Source organism: Neofelis nebulosa, chromosome 1 (assembly GCF_028018385.1).
Source record: "Neofelis nebulosa isolate mNeoNeb1 chromosome 1, mNeoNeb1.pri, whole genome shotgun sequence".
Classification (NCBI taxonomy): Eukaryota; Metazoa; Chordata; class Mammalia; order Carnivora; family Felidae; genus Neofelis; species Neofelis nebulosa.
Window position 1 is genome coordinate 10,971,275 of NC_080782.1, and position 26,570 is coordinate 10,997,844.

Genomic DNA, 26,570 nt, shown 5'->3' on the forward strand with positions numbered 1-26,570 from the left:
AAAAGAATTTATGGAGTATTTGTGACACTATTTGCATTCTCAACCACTTGGAGCATTAGCAGGTTAATAATTTCTGGTCTTCAAACATGACAAATTAAAATGGAATGTGCAGAAGTATGATTCAAGCCTATATAAGATCAGAAGTTTGGTTTCCTTAGAACATTTCAGTTCATTTTCTACACCTGCGTTTCATTTTAAGGGACTGGACAAAATGCTGAAATTTTAATCACCAGTTAGTTTTGATACAATGCAAATATTTATGATAATACAGCTTATTTACTAGATATCCAAAAGATAGACTTACAAAGAAATGTTCCAACAGATTTCTATTATCTAGTTGATGTTAATATCTACAATTTCTTGTATTTCATTAGAGTTGATGTGTCTGTGCTAATACTTCACGTTTATGAATGATAATACATGTAGGGTGGCAAACACTGTTTAAGTCACTGGAGGCTGAGTTTGTGGTTGATGCCTTGAGGTTCTTGTATCATTGTAAGTTATATAAGAGCTCTTCCTCAGCCGCAGTGGAGAGAACATTCTGTAAAATTCTCCTGGGTATTTTCTTAATATCATTGGACTTACCTTTTATTTGCAAGAGGTCTATTATTACATCTGTCATGTGTCTTCCTTGATTTGGTTGGTCTATATTTTGAAAGAAAGAAAGTTCATTAAAACATTTAAATAACATATTCTAAACTAGAAAAACTACATCATTTTCTCTCAGATCTAGAGAATAGCACACTTGCTGTTTGATTTTTTGCTTCAAAAGACTTTCTCATTACTATGGACAGCTATGTGTCAGTTAAAACATTTGTCAAGAATCACTGATAAAGAATCATCTAAGCCACGGACTGAATGCAGATTGATTCTTTATGTAGCCACGTACAGAGCAATTATAGCCCCTACCCTGATTATTCAGCCACTTCATTTAGCAAACATCTGAGCAGCTCCTTTATACTGTGGGTGTATCAGAGAGAAATCAGTTAATTCCTGTAAAGGGACAGAGAACAAATATTTCAGACTTCGGCGAGCCTTAAATAATCTGTCACGTTTACTCAACTCTCTTGAAGCATGAAAGCAGCTACAGAAAATAAATAAATGAATGAGCGTGGTATGTTCCAATAAAACTTTATTTATACACAGGTATCAAGTACATCAAGTCAGATTTGGCCAGTGGACTGCAGTTTGCCAGCCAGTATCATAAACAGGGAGAGTGGGAGAGAAAATGGAGAGGGCAGAGACTGGTCACTCTGAGGTCTAGAATGTTTTTTTGCTTCCTTCTCTGACTGATTTCTTCTCATTTTACAAGCCCAGCTCATACGTCCTTCTGTCATGAAGTCCTTCTCAGCTTCACCATATACAATTAATTCTCTCTTTCTTGCACTAGGCTATTATGGCTATTAAGTTTCCAAATCTACCATTGTTTACTACCCACTGAGTTCCTTGAGAAGGGGCCACCTCTGTCGTCCAGCTAAATGTGTACTGTGCACAAAGCGGCCCGTTCCCTTGGAGTTAACTGAGCAACACGTGGCAGTCCTCCTTGGAGAAGGAAAAATACCTCCTCCATCGCGGTATCTTTGTCCATAGCAGAATGCCATTATCTAATTAAAGAATAAAAAAATAAAAAATTAAGTGATGAGAAAAACATACGTAGGGCAACAATGTGCTGCACGAACTCAGAGGAAGTCCTCATTCAAATGGAAGAACAAGAGAAAGTTGCATAGGAAGCTGGTATTGACATGCGGTATGTAAAGGAGGAAAGAGCACCTATTCGAGACCCTGTGTGTGACAAGCGGCCTCCAGCATAACCCACGATGATCCCCACCTCCTGGTTTTTATGCCCCGTGCAAGCCCTTCCTCTTGTTTATTGGCAGGACATAATTACTCACTTCCATTGAGTAAAACACAACAAACGTGATGAGATTTCTCTTCCACGTTTAGCTTACAAGAATACTGTGCCTTTCATCTCACTCCCTGTCTCCCTTGGTCACTCTGGGAGAAGTTAGCTGACACATTGGGAGCTGTGGGAAGACCACAGCTCTGGTTGACCCTTTGATGCAGACTCATCAGAGGATCTGAGCTCCCAGCTGAGTTGTGGCTGGATTTATGACTCATAGAAACCGTGAGATTAAAAAAAAAAAAGTATGCACTGTTTCAAACTGCTAAATTTTGACCGAATGTGTTATAGCACAGTAGTTAACTACCGTAATTGTGTTGAGTGTTTTAAGTACACTTCTCATTCAATCTTCACAATAAACCTACAGAGTACATGTTACTGACAACTTTCCTGATAAGAAAATAAAGCCTCATTGAACGTGTAGATAGCTTTGGGTAGTATTGACATTTTGACAATATTTATTCTTCCAATCCATGAGCACGGAATGTTTTTCCATTTCTTTATATCTTCTTCAATTTCCTTCATAAGCTTTCTATAGTTTTCAGCATACAGATCTTTTACATCTTTGGTTAGATTTATTCCTAGGTATTTTATGCTTCTTGGTGCAATTGTGAATGGGATCAGTTTCTTTATTTGCCTTTCTGTTGCTTCATTGTTAGTGTATAAGAATGCAACTGATTTCTGTACATTGATTTTGATCCTGCAACTTTGCTGAATTCATGTATCAGTTCTAGCAGACTTTTGGTGGAGTCTATCGGATTTTCCATGTATAATATCATGTCATCTGCAAAAAGTGAAAGCTTGACTTTATCTTTGCCAATTTTGATGCCTTTGATTTCCTTTTGTTGTCTGATTGCTGATGCTAGAACTTCCAACACTATGTTAACCTATGACCCAGCAATAGCACTGCTAGGAATTTACCCAAGGGATACAGGAGTACTGATGCATAGGAGCACTTGTACCCCATAGCAGCACTCTCAACAATAGCCAAATTATGGAAAGAGCCTAAATGTCCATCAACTGATGAATGGATAAAGAAATTGTGGTTTGTATACACAATGGAGTACTATGTGGCAATGAGAAAGAATGAAATATGGCCCTTTGTAGCAACATGGATGGAACTGGAGAGTGTGATGCTAAGTGAAATAAGCCACACAAAGAAAGACAGATACCATATGTTTTCCCTCTTATGTGGATCCTGAGAAACTTAACAGAAACCCATGGGGGAGGGGAAGGAAAAAAAAAAAAAAAGAGGTTAGAGTGGGAGAGAGCCAAAGCATAAGAGACTCTTAAAAACTGAGAACAAACTGAGGGTTGATGGGGGGTGGGAGGGAGGGGAGCGTGGGTGATGGGTATTGAGGAGGGCACCTTTTGGGATGAGCACTGGGTGTTGTATGGAAACCAATTTGACAATAAATTTCATATATTGGAAAAAATAAAAATAAATAAAATAAATAAAGAAAAAAGAAAAAAAGAAAAGAAAGCCTCAGCAGATTATGTAACCTATCCAAAAGTTCATAGTGAGTAGCAAAAGTGGCATTCAAATGTTTGCTGAAAAAGCTCAAGCTAAACAAAAGATAAAGCTGAAGAAAGAGAGTGCTCTGAAACCACCGTGCAAGCTCTGTCCTATTGCAGCAGACCCTGAGAAAACAGGCGATCTTAGCCAGTTCACTACACGAGGAAGGCTCGCGGTGTTTCATCATAAAAGCAACTTTTTTCCCTTTCTTGGCCGTCGGGGTGTGGGGGCTCGTACTGTGTCCTTATACCTGCTCAGCAGGGCTGTCCTTCTGCTACAGAAAGAAAACTCTGCCAAGTCTCATACATTTTTGGCCAGCTCCTGGGTAACAAAAAGACCTACTTTGTCCAGACACAATCTTAACTTAGTGATGCAAAATCTCCAGTGTAATATCGATCAACCCTTCCGCCTTCATCCAGAAGTAATGCCTTGCCCTTCTCCCCAGCTGCCAGTGGACTGCCTGGTGCCCAAGGCCAGCATGCACCTGACGTTTCTCTCTATCCCATGGACCGCAGCCCCCACCAATAGCTGATGTCTCTATTCCTGCCAGGGTTGAGGGGGTTGGGGTGTGAAGAAAGGCTTGGTGACTGGAAGAATCCATTCTTGTCTAAGCACTGTTGTGAGGTAGCCCAGTCATTGCTGGACCTAACAGCTACTTAAAGTTGATTTCCTCTCAGAGCACTTTCTCCAGTCTCCCATGGGCCCTTCTACCTACAAAATCTATGTCAGGAGCTAGACTTCACCTTTTGTCAGCCTCCCTCTCTCAAGTCAGATCTATCCCTGGCAATCACCTCACACCATTTTACTTGACCCCCACCAGGAACCTAACACCTGCTCCCTCAGTCAGACCCCCTTTTGAACCATGCCAGGCTAACACTCCGGCTCAGAGGGGCAGTGGCAGCCACACTCAGCCCTCTACTCTGCAGTGACAGGCTGCTTTAGCTTCCTTGCATGGGAGTAACCATCCTGCTGTGTTCTCCAACGACAACAGAACTGAGGCCTCTTAGGGGCCCCACAGAAGCTTCATTCTTTAATCTTGAAGACATCCCCATCCCTACCTACTGCAGGAAAGTGGGGCTCATGGCACAGCTCCCATCTTCAGAATCAGCCCCAACCTCCATCTCTGAACTCATCAAAATCTCCCTTATGAGTGGAGGATTTCAGAGCTATGAAGCTGATTCTCTGTTATTTCCCTTGAAAATCTGTTCATGGCCTAAAAACTCTTGCTGCTGAAACTTCCATTTGAACATCAAGTTACAGCATGAACAGAGTCTTGCTTAGGGGGGTTCATCTGGTGTGTGTAGGCGAGATTGAGCGTGAAGGCACTGAAGGAGAGAAACTTAATAAGCAGTGATTGAGTAATCTACACTATAGACAAGTGGCATATGAACTGGGGCAGTTGTTGTGGGAATGAAAATGGGAAGATTGTCTCAAGATGCCTGGCAGAGATAGAGCAGCAGGAACCAAAAGAATGGAAACAGAAAAAGGGGATTGAGAGCTGGAAGGAAAGTCTGATCAATGACAGAAGCCAGAATTCAGAAGGAGTGCTTTTGAAGGGAAATGGGATGATCAAGCATGGGGCCCTTTAGGCATCATTCCCATACCAGCCAGAAATGAGCAGCAGGGAATTGCAGAATGGGCTTCAGAATTCAGAACGGAAGCCCAGTATCATCTGCAGACAGGCAAGCACTGAACCCACAGTAGTCGTAAGATTGACATTAAAAGTATGGAACAGTAGAAAATGACAGAGAAAAAGAGGAAAATCTCCCCCATACAGATGGTAAGAACATTCAGGAAAGTGGAAACACGGGAAAAGACAGGTCTTTGATGAGCGTCAAAAGATGAAGACAGGATAAGAAAGAAAGTACTAAATATGGCCTCAGGAAGACGTCCATCAGCAGAGATGTTTCCTGAAGTTGCTGAAACTAAGCCCACATCTCAGGAGTTGGAAACTGAAACCAGTTAAGAAGTGGAGGCAATGAGCATAGAATAATTTGGGGGGATTTGTGAACAAGAGGAGACCTCTCTAGGGAACATTTTGAATTTTTTTTATTTTTATTTTCATTTTTGAGAGAGAGAGAGAGAGAGCGCGCATGAGCAGGGGAGGGAGGGAAAATCCCAAGCAGGCTCCACACTCAGCATGGAGCCCAACATGGGGCTCGATTCCACGATCCTGACCTGAGCTGAAATCAAGAGTCGGAACTCAACCCACTGAACCACTCAGGCACACCTTGGGGACTTAAAATCGATGCATTTGGACATGTTTGTAGGAAGAGGAGGAAGAGCCAGTGAACAGAAAGTGATTCAAAGAAACATAAGCTAAGGGAGTCACCAGGGAATCAGAGTCCCCAGAGACATGCAGGAGACAGGACAGGCACAGGAAAATGACACATAAGACTTCTCTTACACCTCTCCTAAAGGAAAGGAAAGAGAATATGACAGAAAGCCTCAGGTGCAGGAGGGGAACGTTGGGAGACACCAAATTAGAGGGTTTTAAACTCGCAATAAAGTAGAAAAAGTGAGGTCATTTTAAGAAGACAGGGTAGGGGGTGGTTTCTTGCAAAGAGCAAAAAGTTTTGAAGCAATCACTATGTGGGATGGAATTTTTTTGAATTTTTTTAATGTTTATTCATTTTTGAGAGAGAGAGAGAGAGAGAGAGAGAGAGAGAGAAAGCATGAGTCGGGGAGGGGCAGAGAGAGAGAGAGGGGGAGACACAGAATCCGAAGCAGACTCCAGGCTCTGAGCTGTCAGTACAGAACCCAATGCAGGGCTTGAAACCACAGACTGAGATCATGACCTGAGCCAAAGTTGGCTGCTTAACCGACTGAGCCACCCGGGAGCCCCATATGTGGGATGGAATTTTTAAGAGAATCAATTAGACATTGAGAAAGAATTGCTATTCCACATGGAGGGTTTAACTGAAACCAAACTCTTCCTCACCACTCACTCCATTATTAATGTCATTTTTCTTCCAGGTCAACTAATTGGCATTGGGTTGTGACTTCCTCCAGAAGCACTTGCCAATCCAAGAAGATCAGAGAAACAAGATAGTACCCTGGGCAGGCCCTTGGCAAAGCAGTTGTTGATGTAGGTCAGGGTGGGGAGAGCATCCAGCATGAAGAGACAGCAGTCTTTAAGGCTGACCACTGGTCATGCAAAAACACAATAAGAAGTAGTAAGGTAAGGGAATGGTGAAATCCACAGGGATGGCAGATGGAGATGGAAAGGTGACAGATAAGAATCAAAAAGTTGAGTCCTGAAGGAAACTGTCGAAGTCCCTTACGTTGGTGGAACAGAGAGATGCAAAGAAAGCTCAGAATTATGAGCAATCTCAAAGACCAAGAAAGCTGCCCTTTCTGTGCGGGTAGCCACAGTTAAGGAGACCACTTCTGCCCAACTCTGGATATTGCCCTTCAGGTGATCTCTCCACTGTGATCGCCCCACAGAGGTGGTGTGAATTTCCTGATCGCTGAATTAGGAAGAAACACCTGAGAGAGTTTAGCTTGGCTTTTACGTCTCCCTCTAAGGTGCAAGCTCCCCTTTGGAAAAACACCTTCTCAACTGCTATTCCATGGACACATGGGCACAACTGGTATTGGGCATTTTCCATAACTGGGCAGGTAATTGTAGCCAGTCCTGGGGTTCTGGTTCATCTGACTTTTACACTAAGCTACATCCTCCAACTTAGCTGTTATCAATCATTATACCCTCCAACTGCCACTTAGAAGGGAGGAGAAAGAAAAGTTTTTACTGAACCTTCCAGGAAATTGTAATAGCTTACTGAAACCTCCTGACGTCTGGAACGCTTCTGGTTTATTTCAGCTACAAACTGAATCCATGAAAGAATTCCACTTAAAGTCTTCCTTGTTCTTTTCCATACCCACTTCATGATGTATGTCATGAGCTTAATCTGAGAGTCAAGACTGTGCAGTGCTCTAACGAATGGCCAGCCATTACTGGCAATGCAGAATGTCTCATCCAGCCATGAAGAATACACTGGATACAATTCGTCTAGCTAAGGAAAGTTTGCCAATAACAGAAAATTATAATTCCATGCAGGTTCTCAAAGAAAAAATATTAAAAGGATTAATATTGGTCATAGTTTAGATCAGAATAAAATATTAAAGTCGGTCAGGTTAAAAAGAGAAATTAGAATGGACACCCCAAATTTTAATGTGATGTAAGAGATAAAGACGAAATTTTCACAACTTAAACCCAAATTCCCTTGTGTAGGTCACAATTAGGCCCTTGTTTTGGATGCATGGATTTATAAATATGCAATGATCTGGCCATTGCCCCAGCTCCATATAAAGAAGCACTTCTAGGTGATTGTCTTTATTTCTAACTACAAAGAGTATAAATTCCAATCCAATGCTTAAATTAATTTCACATTATATGTGTGAGTCTTTGAAAACTCTGTTTCTGCCAGTAAAATTGTTGCCATAGTAACTAATGCACTTCTAAAGAGGGAAAAAACGTGCACCAATCTTTTGCCATGAAATGGTAAACATTAAACTCAATAACAACAGACCACAGCCATTTCATTAAAAGGTCATTCTCTCACCAATGGTATTACACATCTCACACACTTCTTTGAAACAGAGAAATAATATCCTCTTCCCAATCTTTGTGTGTTCTCACTCAAGGACAAGAATAAAAGGCCCCTGAATAGTACACTGAGAGATTCATGAAGCACTCACTAAACTTATGTGAAATAAACAACTGCACGATATATCTTAACTGGTATTTTGTTTTATGAGACAACTAATTCAATAACAATAGTAATGTCCCTCACATCTAAGGGAAACACCTACACAGGATATTTAGGCATTAAAATTATATTAAATTCTATTTAAGCTCTAAATTTCAGGGACCTAAAAGATATCCTGGACCATGAAAACAAGGATATTCCATATATACCAATGTACATTCAAAATTAATTCCTTTGCTCTTAATTTGTTTACAGCTGTTTTTTGTGTAAAATAAATTTTTGAGTAAATATATCTTACCTGAGCTTATTTTTTCTTTTTCTCATGTTGAATCACTGTGATACGAAAGGAGACAGTGAATTTATAAATTTCCATTTAATAAATTGTACATTTTTTTAAGTTTACTGACTTGTATATTAGAAAATAGTGAGGGGGGGGTTGCAGGACAAATGTTAGAATTTAGATTTTGGTTAATTGAATATGTCCTTCTATAAGAGACTACAAAAACAAATAAATTTAGTACTCACCCTCAATTTAACAAAAACATAAAGTCCTCCTAAAGCTCAATAGTAATTCTTTCATTTGTTCTCCTATTGCTACTATTTCATCTCTTTGGTTTTTTGTTTGTTTGCTTGTTTGTTTGTTTTTTCATTTAGAAATAACACCTCCAATAAACATTGGAAGTATTATGCTTTATATTTTCCGAAAGTCACCAATTTTGAAATTTGTGGGATAAATCTCTATATACATCCTAGTAATCATTCCTGTTGGCATCAGTAACAAGAAATAAACAATGGAGATTAACAGAATAGGAGAAAATAAATTGTATACCAAAGGGTGTGAAAATATCGTCCTTCTTTTAGTAACAACTCTAAGGGAAGAGACAGAGTTCTTTAAGCCAAATATTATAGGTATAACTTCAGATTCTAAAGCAATGATAAACTAATACAACACAAAGCAAAATTAGATTTAGATAACCGACAGATGGATGATGCACAGATGTTCCCAGAACAGCTGCTGTAACAATAATACTTGAACAGTCTTTGGGAAAATTTAGATGATTACTTTCTGTTTGTTGAATGAACTGTATTTAAGAATTAGATCTAATAAATATTGCTCCTTCACTCCTGCATGTGCCTGTTAGCCAATCTGAAGTGCAATGAATTGGGCATTTATTTCAAAATGTCTGTGGCTTAGAACAATAAAGACATTCAACCTCATGGCCACCACTATTGTTATCATATTATGTCCCTAACTGATCACAGATTGGCCACAGCTTTCCTGGGAATAATTCTACCCCAAATGTTGTTGATTACTACATACAGCATCCATTTGGAATGATCGATGGTTTCCAGTGCCATGTACCATGTACAAACCATGTACCTTGGCTCCACTTTGGGGCCACCCAATCCATCAGAAATCCAGCCAAGCCCAGAAGACATTTTAGGTTTTGCCACGCATGCTGGAAAACTGACACCTGATTGAGGACTGAGGCTCCATTTTAATGAGTCTCCCTGGTCTTGAATCCATCACTGCCAAGACTGACAAACCTCAAAACTTGGCACCCTCCATCAGAAACTATTTAACCTGTAAGTCTGCCTGGCATAAAGAACTGTGAGCCTGGATGTTTGTAATAATGAAAACTTGCTTAGCTAAGCTGCAAGAGCAAGTGATACCTCTTACCAATAAGAACTTTGAAGATTGAGGCATTAACACTGGCGTTTCCATACTTTTAGCAAGTATAAGCAATTATTTTGTTTTTTAGGGTTACCAGGATCTATATAGTGAGTACGGAAACAAGGCATAAAAATCCATACATGTAAATGACTTGTGAGGCGATCAGTATTTATAGAAACTAATGCAAATATACTAAACAGAACACAGTACAGGCCCTTCCAGGATGGTCTGGGCCCTAAAGCAAAATCAACCCTTTCCAGTAGAAACAACTACTGTGGATAGTCTAATGATGGGATGAGATCACCCACCCACGTGAGGCATGGTCTTGGGGGCACAGGGAGAGAGACATGTACTGGTCACCAGCATCCATGTGCTTCTCCCCATGTCCCAGTTCTCTTGCATTAGCAGGGGCTTTGTGACTATTCCAGACAATACACTATGTGTAGGAGTGAAGTGTGCTCCTTCTGATTTGAGGTGTATAAAAGTGGATGTGAATTTTTCACGCATGTGTCCCCTGCTGCAGTGATCTACATTCTGAGATGCCAGGGTCACAACATGATGGCACTTCTGTGAGTCTGGGTCTCTGACTACCACCAACAACCTACACTGGTTACAGCATAAGCAAGAAAAAAATCTGTATTACCAACTGAGATACTAAATTAATTCGCTGCAGTATAACCTAGCCTTACACGGACAGCGAACGCTAGGAATAAAAATGACCCTCAGGCAGGCCGCTGATATCAGGAATGTTCCAGAAAAGAGTAACAGGTGATGTCTGAATACCAGAGCACTGTAGTGAGCAGTCTAGGCACTGGTTGCATTACAAGCTCTATGCTGATAAGCAGGCATAGAGCTTCGGTCATGGGATCTTTTTGCAGGACAGCTTCTTGAGTGGGTGCGTAAGACTTCATAACCAGAATGGCGAATTACAATGAGAGGATGTCATCACAGAAACAAAAGAGGCACTTATTTATCTGAAGGGGGACACAGTATAAGGATGAGACCACCTAAGCTACTGAAAAAAGTCTCCGAAAACTCTATGCAGGGATAAGACTTTTACCAAGGCTGGCATGAGACTAATAACTACCAGTAAAAGACTTGAAATCCCACCTCTGAGCAAAGAGCTTATTCTGAGGCAGAGAGCCAGGCTGGTCATAACAATTACTTCAAAAATTTTAATGAAAAATGTTTAAACAAGGTTCATACAATGATCAAGTCCATGTCTATCATCAACATGATCAAATAAAATGATGGTGAGTCAATTCTCTCATGCTGGGTCGATTCTCACAGACCACATAGGACTAAATCAGAAGGCGCTTCAGGGAGCAGGGGTTGATTCCAAGCCAAATTCATGCCAAGGCTAGTTTATGTCTATCAGCATAAAAGACGTCTCTTGGTTCTCCTATATAAAAAGTTTTTCATAGAAATTTAATGTCTTCAGTATTGATAAGCAACTATATCATTTCATGGCATTAATAAAAACTGTTAATGAAATTCATAGCATTTTTTTCTGCTCCCACCTACTTTAAAAAGACATTTTCAGGGCGCCTGGGTGGCTCAGTCGCTTAAGCGTCTGACTTCGGCTCAGGTCATGATCTCATGGTTCGTGAGTTCTAGCCCCACATTGGGCTCTGTGCTGACAGCTCGAAGCCTGGAGCCTGCTTCTGATTCTGTGTCTTCCTCTCTCTCTGCCCCTCCACCACTCATGCTCTTTCTCTCTCTCTCTCTCTCTCTCTCTCTCACACTCAAAAATAAATAAACATTTTTAAAAAATTTTAAATAAAAGAAAAAAAGAAACAAAAGGCATTTTCAAACATGTCTGATTGCCTTTGAAATGTGGCAACGTGCCGCATACACACACACACACACACACACACACACACACACCTTTACCTATTGGCTTTGGCAAAGGCAAGAAGAAGCTTCCATTCTTGGGCAAAAATGCATGAGTTCTGCTTTAGCCAATGAATCTAAACACGCCAATAAAGAAAATCAGAAATAACAAAGTGAATTTAGAGTTAGACTTTGCCCAGATAAAATTGGTTTGGGCTAAATTTAGAATTGTGAAGAGAATTCAGCAAACACCCATATTGGTCTTTAAAATATTAAATCAGCATTTTGACAGATGTGTTTCTTTACAACTTTGATCTGTCATGTCATAGATAGAACTATATCTAGTTTTACAAACCAACATTCAAATGATTTACAAAAGAAGAAAAGGATTGCCAAAGAGGAAGTCACCCAAAGATTTATGAAAAAGAGGTATACATGAAAAGAAACTGAAATTTCATATGGAGCTAAGTCTTATGGTCAGTAAATCAAATATTATCTGATCATCCTTGGTTGACTTAAACTCATCCTTAAAGCAAAAGTAAGAAACTGCTAATCAGTCAGTTAAAACAATGACCAGTTTGCAATTGATCAAGTACTTGATAGAAGTATTATTACATGTAGATAAACTAAACCTACATTTAAAAAAATGGTTTGATTTGATTTACGATGGGTTGATTAAGTATTTAAAGTTCCTTAAAGAAGTTCTCGTAGTATGTATTCTTTTATTGACTTAGTAACAAGAGTTAAGTTCTTTTACTCTATGAATTAGTGTGATACTTATAACTCTTTCAAGCATAAATATTAAAGTATCACTTTGGTTGTTCAATAACCTGGTGGCAAATATAAATATAAGGTCATAGGTATCATATATACATGGAGATTTAAAAATACCATCCCACCTAAATCAATAGTGTAAAATGTATTGATTTAATTCCATCTCGAAGAGAAGGAAAAATGAGCAGTGGTGCTTTCGTACAGCTTATCATTGTTCATACAGAGTTTCAAATTTGTTTACGATTATAACGAAAGCCATCTACTTCGTGGCAAACTGATAAACAAGTGGGCCAGGGAATTCTCAAGAGAACCATATCATTTTCAAAAAGTCTATAGATAAAAACCTCAGAAAATATTTTGTGGTTAAGGAATGCAAGAACATTAAACTCTTTGAAAGCCATATAGGTTATTTTTCTAATTATCACAAAATAAAAACACGGGATTTTATTCTAAGTATGGGCAAAATATATGTGTGTGCATATGTGTTGCACGTACAGACATATACACTCAGTTATACACATTCCCTAAAGCACTGTTCCCACAAGTTTCTTAAGCAAAGTGAAATTAGTTAGCAGATGTGTTGTGGATGAAATTAATGTAGCAAATGTGTTCTAGACTATCACTGAATTGTAATAAAATAAGTAACAAAGTAAGAATACAAAAATGCAACTCACCAACAAGTAAAATACTGAGGTACCCTATAGATTCAACCTTCCCACAAAGATTAACCTTCTTCTTCCATGCTTCTCCACCATCTACATGGTCTTCAAATCCAAGGCTACAGATAGGCAGATAGGTCAGCTCGCCAACTTTCCTGGGACAAGACACCAGGTCTTGGTAGGTCCAGCCAAGAGAGACATGGGTTGCAGCCCAGGAGCCAAACAGACAGAAGGTGGTAACCAGATGGGAAATATGATATGAGATACCAGATATCATAAGAAAGAAGACAAAACAATGCTGGCTGAAACAAATATCCAGAAGGGAAAGCAAAGGAACCAAATTGGTTATAAGCAGAGTCTATAGGCATCACTGACTTCTATACTATGAACAAAACACAGCACTCCAGATGGGAAAGGGCAGCCAATCGGAGTACCTGAATGAAAGCCAAGAGTCACATTCCCCAAGGGAATCTCTCCCAGATCAGAACTAAGTCATCATACAGAGCATAGAAGTAGCAATTCTCTCAATGTACTATCATCCAAAGTGGAAATGACGCCACCTTTTTCTCGCTTCTAGCTAAAACAAGGCTAAAGCATTAAAGACTTTATTAGGATCTAAGTAGAAAAAAAAAAAAAGGAAATTAACAGAGAATGCTGTGAATTTAGTTAATCTGACGCCCCTGGACAAACAAGAGAGACTGAGTCCCATAAGCCTTACTAAGAATAGATGGCCAGTGTCAGGAATAACTTGTTTCAGAGGAGACCCTGATCTCAACCCACAGTAGGTCCGTTTGACCATTACAAACCTCAACAGGATTCCCACATCTTCTTTCATTCTCTCCTTCCACTGAAACAATAGTTAAGCTTTATTCTTTAAATGACTGCTATTAACAGCTCTAACCTACGTTGATGTTTTTGGTATATCACATATATACTCATTTTGATGTTCAATTCCAGATTCTCCTAAATAATACTTGTTTAATTAAGGTATTTCAAGAGGAAGTGACAGTAATAAGTTCTTTTTGAACATTTCCTTCATGGGTCCCAGCATATGCTAGGCATTTTGTCCACAATAAATTGAATTATATGAGATTTACATTCTCTACAAAAATTTTACTTAAAATGATCATTAGTCATATTGCGTGACTGAGCAGCTTGTCAAAAGGATATTCTTTCCATGTATATTAGAAGTATCTTATACAAAAGCATACTCTTATATTCTTATACTCTTCTACAATGTAAAAGATGAGGCAAGGATTTCACCATGTCCTCAGGAGGGCATTTGACTACGAACAGTGACTGTATAGGCTTTTGTAATCATTCCCAGGAAATCTGACTTCATGACTTAATAGCAACCGACAATTTGGGGGGCCTATGCCATGACAAGTACTTTTGAATAGCATAGAAGAAATGTGAAAAATGGTGGGGCACTCTTGGGACACTGGGCACAAAGAGACTAGTCACTCCTTCACCTCTCACTCAACTGTCTTTGTCTACCTCCAGGTACTCCCAAATCTCTGGGAATCAGACCCAATCTTCCTTGTCATTGATTCTCCAATTCATTCACCCACCCAATATTGATTACATGCTATTTTGTGCCAGGCATTCAGCTGGAATAGACCCATTCACAAGACTGTCAAGAGCCCCACCCTCACTTTATCATATTCTAGTGGTATAGACATAAACACATGACTGATAAATAAAAAAGTAACTACAAACTGTGGCAAGTTCTAGGAAGAAAGCTGTCCACCTGAAATGGACAATAAGATGAGGACCCAGTTAAACAGGGCGATCAGGTAGGGCTGCTCTGAAATCTGAGTGTTAACAATGAACAAGCCATGCAATGAGGCTGGCAAAGAACATTCCAGGCAGATGCTGGCATCTTCAAGGTTGGACCTTGTCCTTCCTTGGTGCTCTGTATAAGAAGGGAACTTAAAACTAGGCTCAGCACACCATCTATAATGATTATAATTTCAGAGTCAGGTTGTTCCCTGAAAAGATATTTAGATGCCTTCCCGACATCACTCAGATGATGCCACAAGCCAAACTCACAGACATTTTAGTCAAACGCATACAAACGTACACAGAAAAGTAGGTGTTTCAACATAATGAGGACAACAAAGGCAAGAGAAATGTAGGCCAAAGTAAATTTCCTTGCAACTTGCAGCCCATTGATAAATACCTGAGACAAGCAGGGCATGACATTCCTCAAGGAACTCATGGCTGCCTTAATGTGAATGCTTTGCTAGAAACTAAAACAACCTTATCTTGACAATGGCCAGAACTCCAAGATCGTGTTACTCTTCTTAAACACAGAGAAACCTTTTTACGGGCACCTGGGTGGCTCAGTCAATTGAGCCTCTGACTTCAGCTCAGGTCACAATCTCCTGGCTTGTGAGTTTGAGCCTCACAAACTCTGTGCTGTCAGCACAGAGCCTGGAGCCCACTTCGAGTTCTGTGTCTCCCTCTCTCTCTGCCCCTCGCCTGCTCACACTCTGTCTCTCTCTCTCTCTTTCTCAAAAGTAAAAAAACATAAAAAAAATTTAACATGCATTTAGAGACTTAGGTTATCTCTCTCCCTCACCCCCCAACTTAAAAGTATATAACCAGTCACTTCTTACTATCCCAGTGCAGCTCTTTCCTGCCCACGGGTCCTGTCTCCATGCTTCAATAAAAACACCTATTTGTACCATAAACATCTCAAGAATTCTTTCTTGACCATTGGGTTTAATGATCCTGCATCAAATATATTGACAGTCAGGAAAAAGCTACAAATCTCAATGATCTTTCCATTATAGCCCAAGACAGTTTATAAGCAGAGTAATGCTGGACAGTTGGGCCAGCCAGATAGTCTCTCTTGGAAATAAACCGGGAAATAAATAAATCAAGTAGAGAGCTAAAGTTGGAAGTAGGTGGGAAAGCCAGAGTAATAAGGAGGCAACAAAGCCCTAAGGTACAGAAGAGAGTCAGATGGCGGAGAAGTAGGGGGACTGGAATTTCCCTAGTTCCTCAAACCCAGCAGTACTGAGGTCAGAACACTTGGAATACCAGGAATCCAGGCTACAGAGTGATGGGAAAACCTCCACAGGTGGAAAAAGACAGCTTGGCAGGGCAGAGGTGCATGTATGCAAATTGGGAGAGAGAAAATGGGCAGCATAGGCACATAGTGGGGGGAAACCCTTCAGTGGAGAAACAAAAGGAAGAGAAAGAGAGGCTGTGGAAGTATGGGATTGCATGTGGACAAGAGAAAAACCACGGACCGCAGACTGGAGAACAAGAAATACAGAGAGAACCGGTTTCTACTTTGCAAGCAGCCTTAGGCCCTAAAGGTCAGAGTTGTCAGGGTTTGCACGACTTTCTCCCGGACTGGAGACCACAGTGTGCGAGCCGGCGTGGTGGGTAGTGATCTCAGAGGCACACTGAGAGAGAACAGTCCCCTCCCTTAAGTACTGTGGGAAGAGGGTAAATCGCCCCCCCCCCCCCCCCCCCCCGCCCTAAAGACAAAGGACCCTGCAGGCACCAGCTAGAGGCCCTTTGTTGACTGGGAGGAATGGCACTACCCAGAAACAGGTCCGCAAGGTGCAGGATCCTTTAAAACATCAGGGTTTGAAATCCAGCCAAGCACCCAGGAGGCATGGGAGACTGTGAGGCAGGACAAGCCGCGCTGCTCTCGAGGGCTGCCTACGCAGCGTGGTTTGGGACACCCAGTCCGGGAGGAGAGGTAGGGGAGTCGCCATTTTTCTCCCCAACACCAGCATGGTGGGGCTTCAGGGTACAGGACAGCAGCCCCAGTGGAGGGGGGGCCCGCCTACACCAAACCCCACCCCTCCGTGCTGGTAACTGTGTATCTACTGGAACTGGAAGGACACTGAGCAACCAGACAGCCTCTCCTCCAGACCAGCACAGCCACCGATCCCAGGCTCTGTGAGTTTTACATGTTGATCTGTTTTGTTTTGTGTTTTTTTAACTATCATTATTTTTTTCTCCTTTCTTTTCTTTACTTCTCTTCTCTTTTCTCTTCTCTTTCTACTCCCATCTTTTTTTTCTTTCCCCTTTGGAATCAGCCTCATAATTTCTGATTTCATTTTTGATCAATTCTTATCATATATATTTCTTCTTCTTCTTCTTCTTCTTCTTCTTCTTCTTCTTCTTCTTCTTCTTTTCTTTCTTTCTTTCCTTACTTCTTTCTTTCTTTTTTTTTCCTTCTTTCTTTTCTTCCTTCTCTTTTCTGGTTGTTTGTTTAATCAGTCATTTTTACTCTATTCTTTTTACACTTTTTCTGTATCTCCTTCTTCTTTATTTTCCTCTCACTCTCTGTGGATTAATCCTGTAGTTTCTTTCTGTTTAACGTTTTATTTTTTGAGACAGAGAGTCGGAGAATGAGTGGAGGAAGGGGGGAGAGAGAGAGGGAATCACAGAATCCAAAGCAGGCTCCAGGGTCTAAGCTGTCAGCACAGAGCCCATCGTGGGGCTCGAACTCATGAACCAGGAGATCATGACCTGAGCCGAAGTCAGAAGCTTAACCAACTGAGCCACCCAGGTGCCAGGACTTATAGTTTCTTTGATTCTCTGCCTGGTCTTTTTTTTTTTTTTTTTTTTCTGCCCCTGTCCTTTCTCTCTTTGTATGGGAAAAGACTTCTCCCTGCCCCAACCTGTTTCCTTTTTGCCAAGGCTACTTTAATGAACAAATCAAAGCACCCCTAGTGGAAGGTCCAATCCACCACTACAAGCAGTGAGATCAAGCAACCAAAGACACAACAACAGAGGGCATGCAACACACTCCAAAAACACTTCCTGAAGTGCCAGGCCCTGGACAGGGTATGATCCCTTTTTAATACAGTAGTACTTGCAAATGCGGGGCACATGACAAACTATTAAAACACATAAAAGACCGAAAACTAGCAAAAATGACCAAACAGAAGAATTCTCCTCAAAAGAAATTCCAGGAAGAAATGACAGCCAGAGAATTGTTCAAAACATATGTAAACCATATATTTGAACATGAATTTACAGTAATAGTCATAAGACTAACAGCTAGGCTTGAAAAAAGCATAGGAGACAGCAGAGAATCTATTGCCACAGAGACCAAGGACCTAACACAAATTAAGAAATGCTGTAAGTTAGATGCAAAATAAACTAGATGCAGTGGCAGCAAGGATGGAAGAAACAGAGGGGAGGATAGGTGAAATAGAAGATAAAATTACAGAAAATGATGAAACTGAGAAAAGAAGGTATAGGAAGCTACTAGACCACAAGTGATTCAGAGACCTAAGTGATTCAATGAAATGAAATAATATCTGTATCATAGCAATTCCAGAAGATGAAAAGAAAGAGAAAGGGGCAGAAGGTTTATTTGAACAAATTATAGCTGGTCAACTTTCCAAATCTGGGGAAGGAAGCAGACATCCAAATCCAGGAGACACAGAGAACTGCCTTCAAAATCAACAAACACAGGTCAACACCACAACATAACATGGTAAAACTGGCAAAATACAAAAATAGGGAATTCTGAACGCAGCTGGGGACAAACGGACCTTAACCTGGAAGGGAAGACACATGAGGGTAGTAGCAGACCTGTCCACTGAAACTTGGCCGGCCAGAAGGGAGTGGCAGGAAATATTCAATGTGCTGAAGAGGAAAAATATGCAGCCAAGAATGCTTTATCCAGCAAGACTGTCATTCAGAATAGAAGGAGAGATAAAGGCTTTTCCAGACAAATAAAAACTAAAGGAGTTCACGACCACTAAAACTGCCCTGCAAGAGATCCAAAGGGGGACTATGTGAATGGAAAGCAGCAAAGACTACAAAGGACCAGAAATATCAGCACAAGTGTGAAACTTACAGATAACACAATGACACTAAATTCATATCTTTCAATAATCACTCTGAATATAAACGGACTAAATGCCCCAATCAAAAGACATACAGTATCAGAATGGATAAAAAAAACCAATATTCATCTATATGCTGCCTATAAGAGACTCATTTTAGACCTGAGGACACCTTCAGATTGAAAATGAGGAGCTGGAGAACCATCTATCAGGCTACTGGATGTTAAAAGAAAGCTGGAGTAGCCATACTTATATCAGACAAACTAGGTTTTAAACCAAAGATTATAACAAGAGATGAAGAAGGGCATTATATCATAATTAAAGGGTCTTTCCATTAAGAAGAGCTAACAATGATAAATTATAAATGTTTATGCCCCCAAGGTGCAGTGCCCAAATATATAAATCAATTAATCACAAACATAAGCAAACTTACTGATAATATTCTGTAATTATAGGTGACTTTTATAATCCACTTACAACAATGGACAGATCATCTAGACATAGAATAAATAAGGAAACAATGGCTTTGAATGATACATTGGACCAGATAGACTTCACAGATATATTCAGAACTTTTCATCCAAAAGCAGCAGAATATATATTTTTCTTGAGTGCACATGGAGCATTCTCCAAAATAGATCACGTATTGGGTAACAAAACAGCCCTCAACTGATATAAAAGGATTGAGATTATACCATGCATATTTTCAGATCACAATGTTATGAAACTTGAAATCAACCACAAGAAAAAATTTGGAAAGCCTCCAAATGCATGGAAGTTAGAGAATATCCTACTAAATAATGAATGGATCAACCAGGAAATTAAATAAGAAATTACAAAATATATGGAAGTAAATGAAAATGGAAACATGACAGTCCAAACCCTTTGGGACACAGCAAAGGCAGTTCTGAGAGGAAAATGCATTGCAATCCAGGCCTATCTCAAGAAGCAAGAAAAATCCCAAATACAGAATCTAACCTCCCACCTAAAGGAACTAGAAACACAGCAGCAAAGAAAGCCCAAAGCCAGCAGAAGAAGAGGATTAATAAAGATTATAGCAGAAATAAACAATATAGAATCAAAACAAACAAACAAACAAAAACAAAACAGTAGAACAGATCAATGAATCTAAGTGCTGGTTTGTTGAAAGAATAAACAAAACAGATAAACTCCTAGTCAGACTTCTCAAAAAGAAAAGAGAGGGGATCTAAATAGATAAAATCAAAAATGAAAGAGGAGAGATCACAACCAATACCATAGAAATACAAACAAGTATTAGAAAACACTATAAAAAGACTATATGCCAGCTAACTGGACAATCTGGAAGAAATAGAAAAATTCCTAGACACCTACACACTACCAAAACTCTAATGAGGAGAAATAGAAAATTTGAACAGACCTATAACCAGTGAAGAAATGGAATCAGTTATCAAAAATCTCCCAACAAATAAGAGTCCGGGGCCAGAAGGCTTCACAGAGGAATTCTATCACATTTAAAGTGGAGTTAATACCTATTCTTTTCAAGTTGTTCCAAAAAGTAGAAATAGAAGGAAAGCTTCCAAACTCATTCTATGAAGCCAGCATTACCTTGATTCCCAAATGAGACAAAGACCCCGCTGAAAAGGAGAAGTACAGGCCAATATCCGTGATGAACATAGATGCAAAATTCTCAACAAGATACTAGAAACTTGAATTCAACAGTATATTAAAAGAATTATTCACCATGATCAAGTGGGATTCATTCCTGGGCTATAGAGCAGGTTCAGTATTCACAAATAAGTCAATGTGATACATCACATTAATAGAAGAAACGATAAGAACCACGTGATCCTGTCAACAGATTCAGAAAAAGCATTTGACAAAATACAGCACCGTTTCTTAATAAAAACTCTCAAGAAATTCAGGATAGAAGAAACATACCTTAACATCATAAAAGCCATAGAAGAATGACCCACAGCTAATATCATCCTCAAAGGGGAAAAACAGAGCTTTCCCTCTGAGATCAGGAACACGGCAGGGATGTCCACTGTTACCACTGTTTTTTAACATACTGTTGGAAGTCCTAGCCTCAGCATTCAGACAACAAAATGAAATAAAAGGCATTCAAATTGGCAAAGTCAAACTTTCACTTTTTGCAGATAACATGAGACGCTACATGGAAAATGTGAAAGATTACCCAAAACCTGCTAGAATTGATTCATGAATTCAGCAAATCACAGGATGTAAAATCAATGTACAGAAATGGGTTGCATTTCTAAACATCAATAATGAAGCAACAGAAGGAGATATCAAGGAATCAGTCCCACTTACAATTGCACCAAGAACCATAAAATACCTAGGAATAAACCTAACCAAAGATGTAAAAGATCTGCATGCTGAAAACTATAGAGAGCTTATGAAAGAAATTGAAGAAGACCCAAAGAAATGGAAAAATATTCCACATTCACATATTGGAAGAACAAATATTGTTAAAAAGTCAATACTACCCAAAGCAATCTGCACATTCAATGCAATCTCAATCAAAATAGCACCAGTATTCTTCACAGAGCTAGAGCAAACAATCCTAAAATTTGTATGGAACCATAAGATACCCCAAATAGCCAAAGTAATGTTGAAAAAGGAAACCAAAGATAGAGGCATCACAGCCCCAGACTTTAGCCTCTACTACAAAGCTGTCCTCACCAAGACAGTATGGTATTGGCACAAAAACAAACACATATACCAATGGAATAAAATAGAGAACCCAGAAATGGACCCACAAATGTATGGCCAACTAATTTTGACAAAGCAGGGAAGAGTATCCAGTGGAAAAAAGACAGTCTCTTTAGCAAATGGTGCTGGGAGAACTGGACAGCAACATTCAGAAGAATGAAACTGGACCACTTTTCTTACACCATAGACAAAAATAAACTCAAGATGGATGAAAGACCTAAATGTGAGACAGGAAACCATCAAAACCCTAGAGGAGAAGACGGGCAACAACCTCTTTGACCTCAGCCACAGCAATTTCTTGCTTGGCACATCTCCAAAGGCAAGGGAATTAAAAGCAAAAATGAACTATTGGGACCTCATCAAGATAAAAAGCTTCTGCATTGAAAAGGAAACGATCAACAAAATTAAAAGGCAACCAATTGAATGGAAAAGATATTTGCAAATGACATATCAGATAAAGGGTTAGTATCAAAAATCTATAAAGAAGTTACCAAACTCAACACCCAAAAAACAAATAACCTAGTGTAAAATGGGCAGAAGACATGAATAGACACTTGTCCAAAGAAGACATCCAGATGGCCAACAGACACATGAAAAGATGCTCAACATGGCTCATCATCAGGGAAAATAAAAATCAAAACCACATTAAGATACTACCTCAAACCAGTCAGAGTGGCTAAAATTAACAACCCAGGAAACAACAGATGTTGGTGAGGATGTGGAGAAACTGAAACCCTCTTGCACTGCTGGTGGAAATGCCAACTGGTACAGCCACTCTGGAAAGCAGTATGGAGGTTCCTGAAAAAATTAAACACGGAATTACCCTACGACCCAGCAATAGCACTACTAGGAATTTATCCAAAAGATACAGGAGTGCTAATTCATAGGAGCACATGCATGCCAATGTTTATAGTAGCACTCTCAACAATAGCCAAATTATGGAAAGAGCCTAAATATCCATAGGATGAATGGATAAAGAAGGTGTGGTATATATGTACAATGAAATACTCCTCAGCAATGTAAAAGAATGAAATCTTGCCATTTGCAACAACGTGGATGGAACTGGAGGGTATTATGCTAAGTGAAATGAGTCACTCAGAAGTAGACAGATTTCACTCATATGTGGAATTTGAGAAACTTAACAGAAGACCATCAGGGAAGGGAAAGAAAATAAGTTACAGACAGAGAGGGAGACAAACCATAAGATATTCTTAAATACAGAAAACAAACTAAGGGTTGATGGGGATGGGGAATTGAGGGGGTGGGGAAAATGGATGATGGGCATTGAGGAGGGCATTTGTTGGGATGAGTATTGGGTGTTGTATGTAAGTGATGAATCACAGGAATCTACTCCCAAAGCCAAAACTACACTGTACACATTGTATGTTAGCTAACTTGACAATAAATTGTTAAAAAAAGAAAGCCCAATGGTATTGGAAGGATAAAACAGAGACGATGCTGATGACAAACAGTAGGAAGAAGAACATAAACAAAGACATGAAGACCAATAGAGCACATAAATGGCAGAACATTAGTCTGGAGATCAGATGAGTCTAGCTGCTTATCCCTAGTGCTGCCTCAGATTCTGACCCTTTATCAATTGGGCTAAGGCACAAGGTTTCTGTACTGATGTTTCTGAAGCATTCCAGCTTCCTTCATTGCAACATGTACCCTGACAATAGATATAGTTTGACCCTTCGGAGTTCACTGAGCAGGAATGACTAAAACTATTTCTTGATACAAAGAATGCCTAGCAAATACACCCCATTACATCAACCTTCCCCTTTATGGAACAATGAGACAATTTAAATGTTACAGACATAGTATCATTGCTGAATCTCCGTAGGCTAAGGCAGTGGCTGAAACATAAAAAGCACACAATAAAGGTTTGTTTAATAAGTTACTTGATGAGTAAATGAAAGAAATAAGAACTACTGACATTTGTATTCATTATTGAAAAACTATGGTCTTCTCTTCTCAAACCTATGTCTCTACAAAACTGAAGTTTGAAAAAAAACATAGAATTATTATTTTATATCACAATTTCTGCTAATAAAGTATATTCAGAAATACAGAGACCTTAAGAAATCAGTTCAATATTTTTAGGTATAAACAGATATACAAACAATAAAATGAGTCCCAGATCAGAGACTAATTTCTCCCTTCCTATCATTGAACATCCAAAGATGTCCCCCGCTTTCTCTTACAGGAAAAGGTATACTACTTCTGGGAAAGAAGGAAAGGAGGGGGAGAGGAAGGGAGGGAAGATGAAGGATCTTAAGTCCCCTTCCTCTCTGCACAACCCATATTTCTATCCTGTCCCTTATCTCTCTTTTTCCCTTTGTCCTCTGAGAGCTTTTGATTGCCCAGAGCACAGAAATGGCACAATTGCCTGTTAATGGCAATCTCTCAACCCCAAATTAGCGACCTGGTCCCTGCTGGTGGGTCTCCAGAGCCCTACTTCTTTCAGACCACTTCACTCTGTTCACTACTGGTTCTGACAATTAAGTCAAGGTCATATGTCAGTGTGAATGAGAAATAAATTGGAAATCTTGAATCTAGACTGTTTAGATTGGAACAGACATTGGTCTTTCCTCCCTTATTACTTTGTATCTTAAGTAATATTTCTTTGCACAAATGAAATAAAAAGAGAAGAAAAACTTACCATGTTCAGAATGAAATGACATTAAGTTTAGAAGTTGTGGGGGGAGGGGGGAGAGTGGAAAGCTGGGATGGCAGAACAGCATGGAGGTTTTTTGTGTATCTTGTGTCTGTGGAGTGACACCAGACCAACACTGGACCATCCTGCTGCGCCTAGAAACTGATCTGGGGATTGACACGGCAGTCTGCATGGCCTGGGCCATGGACTTCAGCGGTGAGGGTCGTGGAGAGGTGAACTTGGGGGAGGGAAGCTGCAGATGTCGGGGCCACTTTTGCATGGCAGGGGCGGGAAAGAGTGTGGGAAGGGCACCCCCTCCCCAGGAGGCTGGACAGAGGGTGGAGGATTGGAGACAGCTGCAGGGACAGACCTGGAGGTGGGAGGGAGAAGGGAGAGGGTTTGAAATCCGTTGGGACTGTGGGCGGAGTGGAGGCAGGACCGTGGAGTCTGGGGCTCTGCAGCTCCATGCCTGGCGGTGCTCTGGTGGGAGAGGTGGGTCCCAGGGAATAAAGTGGGATCTGGGAGGTTCTTGGGCCACAGGGGGAGAGGCAGTTCCACTGCTAAAGGGACATTTGGTGGAGGCTGTGAGGCCACCTGGGCCCAGCAGACCCCAGAGGGTGGCCTCCTTTGCTGGTGCTGGAGCAGGGTCATTGGGGGTGAAGCCCGGTGCCAGGTATGTGTTGTGATTTTTCCATGGTCCCTAGGGCGTGCTGCTACACTGCCTCGCAAACTTTTTCTGGGGTGGGCTGGCGCCTGGCAGTGGTCTCTGGGCACCAGCAGCAGTGCAGTCCCCGGAGTTCCTGGGTACCACCGACATCCGGCCATTGCTTGGTGGGACCCTCCGGAGTGGGGCAGATCAGTAAGAGCCACAGACCCTCAGAGGTGGGGGGCAGGGGAAGGCAGCCGCATCTGGGGTAGGGCTCGGGAGAGGGGTGCTGTCTGGGGCTTGGTCACTGACAGTGTAGAAGTGGGGATTGGGTGGAGGCCGAGGACAAAGGACAGGTGTGCGAATGCTGATCGGGAGAACAGGGTTCTTATGCTGGAAACTGGGTGGCTGGGTGACGTGGTTTCATGGCTCTGCGCATGGGCACTGCAGCAATCCACCCCAGTGGGCTGGCAGTACCATCTGGTGGAGAGTGGAGCCGTTGCACTGGGCCCCGCTGAGCTGGGCCAGCCTTGCTCTTCAGGAGCACAGGTCTCACCGCCTGCTTGGTCTGTGGACTGTGGAGCGCTTCATGGGTTTGACTTCTAGGGGAGGGCAGAGTGGTTTCAGCTGTGTTTCAGTCTGTTGGCTGGTCCAACTGTTCAATTTTCTTCCTTATTTTTTCTTTTCTCTTTTTTGTTTCTTTTCTTTTTCTTGAATATAGAAAGAGAAAAAAATGCATTTTTATTTTCAATTTTTATTAAAAATATTTTTCTTTTTTTTTCTACTATATCTTTTATTTTTGTGTACATTTTTTCAATTCTATTTTACTTCCATCATTTCATTTTAGTCTACCATGTGATCATTCTTTCAAATTTTCAGACGATTTCCTTTTTTTTCTTTTTTTCACCTTTTTTCTCTAATCTATCAAGCCACTTTCAACACTGAGACCAAAACACACCTAAGATCTAGCATCATTTATTTGATACTTTGTGTGTGTGTTTAATTTTTTAATTTTAATTTTTTTACTTTAATGTTTTTATTTTAATTTTGTCTACCGCACTAACTCCTTTTCTCCCTTCAAAATGTCAAAACGAAGGAATTCACCACAAAAGAAAGAGCAGGAAGAAACAACAGGCAGGGAGTTAACCAACACAGATACAAGCAAGATGTCTGAACCAGAATTTAGAATCTCGATAATAAGAATACTAGCTGGTAGCCAAAAATAGATTAGAATCCCTTTCTGTGGAGATGAAAGAAGTAAAAGCTAGTCAGGGTGAAATAAAAAAAATGCTATAACTGAGCTGCAATCTCGAATGGATGCTGTGGCAGCAAGGGTGGATGAGGCAGAACACAGAATCAGTGATATAGTAGACAAACGTATGGAGAATAATGAAGCAGAAAAAAAAGGGAGATTAAGGCAAAAGAGCATGATTTAAGAATTAGAGAAATCAGTGACTCATTAAAAAGGAATATCAGAATCATAGGGGTTCCAGAAGAGGAAGAGAGAGAAATAGGGGTGGAAGGGTTGTGTGAGCAAATCATAGCAGAAAACTTTCCTAACCTGGGGAAAGACAGATGTCAAAATCCAGGATGCACAGAGGACTCCCATTAGATTCAACAAAAACCGGCCATCAACAAGGCATATTATAGTCA

General features: G+C 40.4%; 1 long non-coding RNA gene across 1 annotated transcript; it reads right to left on the bottom strand.

The window, feature by feature from the left end:
- Window positions 1–446: 446 nt before the first annotated feature.
- Window positions 447–25,614, bottom strand: LOC131503968 (uncharacterized). The gene is made up of 4 exons (XR_009257718.1): window positions 24,278–25,614; window positions 8,427–8,461; window positions 910–993; window positions 447–645 (listed from the first exon to the last, which is right to left on the bottom strand). It is a non-coding gene; the product is annotated as an uncharacterized LOC131503968 (long non-coding RNA).
- Window positions 25,615–26,570: the final 956 nt, after the last annotated feature.